General features: G+C 40.4%; 1 long non-coding RNA gene across 1 annotated transcript; it reads left to right on the top strand.

Moving 5' to 3' along the window:
• The first annotated feature begins 1,874 nt into the window (after nucleotides 1-1,874).
• Nucleotides 1,875-4,000, top strand: LOC135080406 (uncharacterized). The gene is made up of 4 exons (XR_010259002.1): nucleotides 1,875-2,155; nucleotides 2,239-2,423; nucleotides 2,507-2,605; nucleotides 3,443-4,000. It is a non-coding gene; the product is annotated as an uncharacterized LOC135080406 (long non-coding RNA).
• The last annotated feature ends 3,951 nt before the right edge of the window (nucleotides 4,001-7,951 follow it).

Genomic DNA, 7,951 nt, shown 5'->3' with positions numbered 1-7,951 from the left:
ATTTTGGCAATTGTACTAAAAATATACTCAAATGGTGACTGATTTGTGATATGAACACTATTTCATTTCCTAAAAAATAGATCTGAATTACATTGTCAATAATGCAATTTTTCGATATCTTATGAATCATTCGACCTTTGATTATAAGAAATAATCTCACTTCAATCTCTGCTTCTGTAGACACATTACCACAATCTATTGAATTACTTGCTAAACCTATCTATCGAAGAGTCAATCATTGGGGAGTGTAATAATCCATAATAGGCTGGATATTGACCTGCAGACCTTCATTTGATATAGGAGTATCGGACAGCCCCGCCAGGGACCGGCCTCGCTCGAATCTGAATCGAGTTTTAAATAAGTTTCTATTTATACACTGAAAACTGCATAAATCTGGTTTGTTCACAAATATTCATTCAGATTTTTAAAGTGGAGGTGTCATACCAAAAAGCATAAAATGTGCATGCTATCGTGATAAAACGAGTGTGGTACAAGAGTTGATTTTTCGGATAACTGAGAAATAAGTTTGATACTACTTTTAGTATAATGAATAAATTTATTTTTTAGTTGAAAGATATCCGACGATTGAAAAATCTGCCTTAACTCTATGATGGCCACTCTCTTGTGGAAACGTTTTTTGCACTCTTTATAAAGCCATTTTTGTCTTATGTATTAGGTAGGTACATTTCAATTCAAAAGACAGTATTTAGTAAATTATTGAATGTAGTGTAGGTAGGCCGTATACCAATATCAAAAATAAAAAGATGGAGAGACATAAAAAATGCAACATCCCTAATTTTAACGCGGTGCATCTAACCGTAATAAGTTTGTAATGCGATTGGCTGACCTAACCCTCCGCCGCTCGGGCCGCAAAAAGCAGTGTTCTAGTATGAAATCTGTCGAAATTGAATTATTGCATATTATCGGCCGCCCACAGACCGCAGGCTATGTGCGGGTCGCTCCCACTGCGTCACTCGAATCTCATCGCTCATGCGTATTTATCAATTGCACGGGGCAAGGGCATCCATACTTAATATTGTGAAAGTTACTCCGACTGTCTGTTACATTTTCACGCTTAAACTGCCGATTCAGCTGTATGAAGATAGTTTTAGATCTTGGGACATAGGATGATATTATTTTAGAATAAGAATAAGAATAAGAAAAACTTTATTTGACACAAAAGAAAACAAAAACAGAACAAAGGGACTTAAAACTATACACGCATAATATTTTGTGCCAAAAAGGCGCCCGCTCAGCATTAATCGAGCCACGCGTGCATGCACGCGTGCCCCGACGCTGGTTTTCAGCGGGTGCCTCTCCAACCAACATTTTAAATACAAAAAACAAAACATTAAACAAGACATTGACATTGACAAGAGGGCGCCACTATCTCACCGCACCAATTTTGCTATGTTGAGAAAATACACACAAAAAATAAAAAAAATAAAAAAATTAGGAATACAACACTGGAGTCGACTCATGACGCCAGCCCCCCTAGACAAAATGCACTTTTATAAATGAATCAAAAATCGAATTTGTCAAAAAATCCATAGAAAAAAAGGCTTAGCGATCGCTTTTGGACTGACTTGCAAATATAATGTGCACTTTGTCCAGACCCACAGGATAAATGTCATGGCCATGGTTATGGCCAACCCAGTGTGCACCAATGCAAGGACAAAAACAAAAAATCACACAATCACAATTCACAGATCGACCAGACAAACATAAAATAAAATAAATTATTTCAACTTTAAAACATTTATAAAAATGTTTAATAAATTATACCATTTAAATACCCTTAAGCTATTTCACTTCCCCTGCGAATGCCACAAAACTCAAAGGCGTGAAACGGGAAAAAAAAAAAAAAAACAGAGAAAAGAAAAAAATAAATAAAAGAAAATGGTTGAAGATTTATTGACGACCACATGCTGCCACGCAACAAAAACGTGATTTCACCCTTGGAACTGGACTTCACCACTTTGATTCCTGATTTTGATTTTGAAGAAAGTGATTTATAGCTACACACTACAAAGGTCAAGCCAGAGAACAGAATAAATAAAATAAAGCAGGCCCAAGACGACGCTAAACGGAGTGCCCGGCGTTTTGATTTCCACCCATTGCCTTGGTTTTTTGGCATGAAGTGCGAAGTAACTTGGTGAGAAAGCTAACCATTTACATAAAGTTTAGTTCGTTACATCGAATTTAATAAAAATAATACTAATTAACTTTCCCCCATAGGATGCACTCATGCGCAGGGAGGGCCCCGAGAATGAAAATGGGGAATAGGAATGGGAATGGTGCAACCTTGGAAGAACCCAGCGCTCTATGATCATGATCACGGCCTCTGTCCATCATTTTACTGCGGCTTACCGGCGCCAAGACGCCCTGATAGGTCTCCTACGCTTGCCGCGCATGACCCGTTGGTAAGTAACCCATCATTGTCAATCTTTTGCAATTCCATTAAATATTTTCTCAGATGATGTTTAAAAGTGAATTTTGTTTTCAGGGCGCGCAGAGGAGGAGGCAGGTCGTTCCAGCACCGGGACGCCGCAAATCTGAATGATCCGCGAAAAGCTGCTGTGCGATGTTTGGGTGTAGCAAATATGTGAGTGCATAGCCTCTTTGGATATCTACTCTGAGCTTGGGCCCATTCCAGTTTGCTGAACAGATACTTAGGCCTTGCACTATCCAGTATGCCAAACAACATGGTGGCCAGGTGCAATCTTCGCCGAGCAGCCATCTTTAACATGCTTGATGAGTTCAGGAATGGCGTGATGTGTGATCTCGGAGGCACAGTGAAACAAAAACGGGCGCATGCGTTTTGTACCCTTTGAATGAGACGTGACGATTTACCCAGTAAGCACGGGCCATACACTGTATCACAGTAGTTAAGTTTGCTTAATACAAGTGATTCACATAAAGATATTCTAAGGCTTTCGCTTAAATAGGGCCTCAAGTTGTATAGAATCTTTAAGCGGTAAAAGCAGTTCTTAGTGCACTCAAGTATATGGCTTTCGAACCTGAGGTTTCCATCAATGACCATTCCTAGGTTTCTCGCCTCAGCCACTCTTTCTAAAGGTTCTCCATTTATTTCAACGTTGAGTTGTATGCTTTTAAGAGTTTCCAAGCCTCTACGTGTTCCGGTTAGCATGAACTTTGATTTTCTTGGGTTGAGAACAAGGCAATTGGCAGTACACCAGTCAAAAATTCTGCCTAGTTGGTTGTTGATCTTCATTATTGCATTTTCATGATCAGATGGAGGGAATGATGTATATAATTGTAGATCATCGGCATATAGGTGGTATTGACAGTCCTTGATACAGTTGATTATGTCAGCACTGTACAAAATGTACAGTATTGGACCCAATATGGATCCCTGAGGAACTCCGCGAGATACTGGTTTTTGTTCTGACAATAATGCCGACCCATCCACCCCTTTCAGCTCCACGTACTGCTGTCTCAGAGAGAGATAGCTATGAAACCATCGTATGGAGGAATCATCAAGACCATAATAACGCAACTTGGAGAGAAGCAGAGGAATATTAATGGAGTCGAAGGCGCGCGAGAAGTCCAGCAGCACCAGCGTCGAAACCAACCCCCCATCCTGAGCAGCCAGAAGGTCATCAATCACATCCGAAAGAGCAGTAGCCGTCCCAAAACCCTTGCGGAATCCCGATTGACGGCGCGGGAGCAGTTCCTGTTCCTCAAGGTATTTAGTTAATTGATCACAGACTATACGCTCGAGGATTTTGGACAAACATGGTAGGATGCTGATAGGCCTCAAGTCCTGAACTGAAGCAGGATGACCAGTTTTTGGTAGTGGCCTTACGACTGCCACCTTCCAACAGTCTGGAAAGATCCCTTGCAGTATAGAACCATTCACTATGTCGGTGAGTGCTTTGAGTGAGTAAGGCAATGTGAGCATCAGCATATCCAGTGTGATGCCGTCACTTCCCTGAGCATTCGATTTGAGCGCTGTGATGGTTCTTAAGACAACGTCTGAGCTAATTAATTAAATAATTTTATGTAAGTTTATTATGGACCTAATGAATGTGCTCATCAGTTGGAACTTGGAAGTAAGAGGTTAAGGAGGAGCGAGTTAAGTCGCTTCCACCATTGGCCTGATCATCACTTTCCATCAAATGAGATGCAGGCCGAGAAAGATACTCTTACCTACCTATGCATTACTTAAATGAATACCTACAATACTAGTATTTATTGCTCTTACAAGTATTGAACCCCCAACCGACATCGTAATAGAGCTGAACACCACTCCAGACGGCCATCAAACCAGTATTCCCTACCTTCCCATTCACCCGCTGATAGTGTTAAACAAAATATTCTATCCAAATAATCGGCTACCTCTGCGGATATAAAATAATATTACCCTCGTTTTTTCACCGAATAAAGCGGGGAATACAGGAAAACTCTTAGATGTTTTCCAAGTCACTACCTACGGGAAAGTCACGGGGGCATTGGCAAATTTTATTTGCATTCGGGGCGTTCGCTATCACCGAGGTTGAGAAGGGTGGTTGTCAGAGTAACAAGGGTTAATGGTAGCGAACAATGCTTCCGGTCGCGAGGAAGTCACGTGACTTCAAAAGATGATGCACGATTGACTGCCCAATCGTGAGCAGTTCAGAGAAGTTACTTCAAACGTCGTATTGGAAGGGTTAAGAGTGTGCTTATCACATTGATATTCTGCTGACTGAATACAAGGAGCTCTGAGTGTTTCTAGATATGATTATTCAGCAATATATTTTAGGGAAAAGACAGCTCTTTCAAATTACACGTTTTGAGCCGAACGTTTGTCGTGCGATTGCAGGACCGCACACGGTAAATTGTATGACAACTGCGTCAAAATATGAAAGAACCATTGTTGCAAAAAAACCTTGTAGAGGCAGTTGAAGGTTTTCAACACTCAACAAATAACTCCGTCATAATCAAGCCAGATTAAAAAAAACAGGTACCTGTTTCAGATGTCGTTTGCATTTTTCGTTGTAATCTGCTGAGATAAACAGATTACCTCTAATTATTTCACAACGAAAACAATCTCACGACTCAATGTTATCATTACTCGAGGAAGCCCCTTTGCACTCACATCGACAATAACATCTGAGACCCTATTCACGTCTGGATACTAAAACGCTTACCTACTGAGAATCCGTACAACGAACCCTTAGTGCCTTCGACATGTCATTCGCAATCTAACCGGCATTGTGCTGGCCCGAAATTCCCGCCCCTTATTACAACAGACTCAAGGTTCAAAATCAGGTTAAACTTAGTGCTGTTATCTTAGGTCCCGTAGTACCTAATTCTCGATTGTTCACGTGGAAGTTGGCACAAGCCCCTCCCCTAACTGCTAACGTATAAATAATAATTGTGCGGCCCGAAACTTTGTTGCTAACTGTACAATAGCTGGTAATCCCGGATTATTTTGGTCCAGGTTCTGTTGGTCGAACGTCTGTTTGACGTTTTTAACCGAGGATTTACTCTAGACTTGGATTGGTCAATGTTTGCACGAACTTTTCAATACGAAGCCATTTGCGCGTTCAACTTTTTTGACGCGAGGCTTTCGAATAGTGGATTAAGAATGGAAAATATTTTTCTGTGGCCGTTTTTCTGTTCTTTTTGTGTGGGACGTATAGTGCATTTAAAGCCTCCTGACTCGGCCGACTTCCGGCCTCGCGCACTCATATGCCAAAGGCTTAAAAGGACAAAAATAAATGAATTAACAATGTAATATCTGACTTTTAGCTTAAGCTTATTAAAAAAATAAAGTTCTTAATTTATTCTTACCAAAGGCAATTCTGATTTCTCTGTTATCTCACTAAGGTATTACCTATATGATTGCGTAACTAATAATAAGAATATTCTCATTTACTATACTCACAAGAAAAAAGGAACTTCAACATTTAATAAGGTTTGTCTCGGTCTCTCTCTCTCTCTCTCTCTCTGTTACATCATTCCGTAACAAGGACTTTATTTATTAACAACTTTTCATGACGTCACAACGTCCACAAACAAATTACCTGTTTGTCTCTGACCGTGGTCACTCGCGCGCAGGCTGTATATTACAATGAGGCCACGACTTTATCTAATTTGACATTACATGACATTTAGCCTTATTCTCTGTTATCAACAGTTAACAAAAGCAGTTCACTCACCGACAGTTTCCTTCAAGTTTCAATGGAACATGACGTCACAAGTCCAAAAACAAACGAGCAACAATTACACGTCGCTGTTTGTCTCGGACCGTAGTCACTCGCGCGCAGGCTGTATATTACAGTGAGGCCGCGACTTTATCTAAGTTTCCGCCCGAGCTGCGTTCGCCAGCGATAGAGTGAAAATAGTGGCACAATAAAACAGGCCCTGCTAGGGTTGCCACGGCTGCCAAAAAGCACCGGAATGAAAAGCCGGTCACATGTGACGTGATAGCAGCAGTCTAGTCTAGGCACACCTTTGACGTTTTTCTGCTTCAGCTGATATAGTTTACAAAAGCAGTCTAAAGTTCAAATTGATATCTTTATAACATGTGAGCGAGTTCTCATAACTGCAAGGGTTAGAGTAACGTTTTTTCAGTGCGATATGCTTGTTATTGCAAAATGAGCCATAAATGCGCGAAAGAAAAAACATAACCCTTATTCTGGCTATTTGTAATGGCGAAACATGTGCACTACTGAAATCTGTAACAGCTTTATATGCCATGTTTTAACGCAAATAAATATTCTGATTCTGGCGCAGTCGGGTAAAAGTACAGAATATAGCACGAGCGTAGGACAGAATGAAACCATTAGGTAATTTGGGTTTCAGGGCTGAAATAATTAGTTGAGTAAATTGTGCTGTAGAATTATTGTTTCCACCCAAGTAAGCTAGACTGCTAGACTATAACCAAAACTGATACTTATCTGACTCCAGAGAGGAGCATGCTTCTCACGAACCACCCATCCAAACTGCCTTCAATACGCCTACATCGAGGTCGACTGACGTAGTCCATCTAACTCACATCGAAATCCTAACAAATGGTCACCCTACCTGTATCGGCCCAGGGGCCAAGACCCGCTCCTTATCGGAAAACAGTTAGGGGTGATTCATTGCGGCTCTATTTACCTACTGATGCAGCGTGCACCTGGATTCGGGAGATTGCATCTTAATCGGACCGAAATAACGAACGGACTCATGCTTAAAGATGACTGTTACAAAGCCTTTGAGGGTAATAAGAGCAGGGTTACATTGGAGTGCGATAGCGGGAACTTCGATACAATACTTTGTAGAATTTATCTCGTTTATCGTAGACAATTATTCCTTTTTCATAGAGTTTATACAGGGTTTGTCATCAAACAAAAAGGGTTGATCCTGCTGGCCACATGCAACAAGAGAAGCAAGTTCATCTTCCAAAATAATTAACAATTAAGCTGAAGTAATAAAGATAATGAATGTCAACAATTTTATTTAAGTACTTGAATGAGCATAGCAACTTATTAGCTAGTAATCTGTAGGTGATACAACATTTCCGAAAACGTTACATAATGTCTTTTCGAATTACGGTTACGGTCGCCAACTCTTCAGGCTATGTAATATACAATTACACCTTAATTTGCCACAGTGATTAGCATAATGCACAATGTTCAGCGCCTACTCATCAGCACAGCACATCATCACACCTGGTGATGATGCAGTCTACTGCATCTCACTTAATAGTCATCAGCATGTGGACTACAAATCATTTAGCAGCCTCTAGATGACATAAAATGATTCGCTTCTTACTGTACTTGCTACAACCCCTTGCATTTCTTTGAAGGTTATTCACTTCGTGACATTACCCTTTCAATAATAAATGCAGGTCTGCTTCATATCGTTTAGGAAAAGACATTTTCTTGAAATTGTTCTGACTCATAGCGAGATTTTAGAAATCTAGATCTTTTCTTTGACTGAATCTTTATAACAAAAA

Source organism: Ostrinia nubilalis, chromosome 18 (assembly GCF_963855985.1).
Source record: "Ostrinia nubilalis chromosome 18, ilOstNubi1.1, whole genome shotgun sequence".
Classification (NCBI taxonomy): Eukaryota; Metazoa; Arthropoda; class Insecta; order Lepidoptera; family Crambidae; genus Ostrinia; species Ostrinia nubilalis.
Note: the sequence above shows the minus strand (reverse complement) of the source record. Positions and strands in the feature narration are given on the sequence as shown.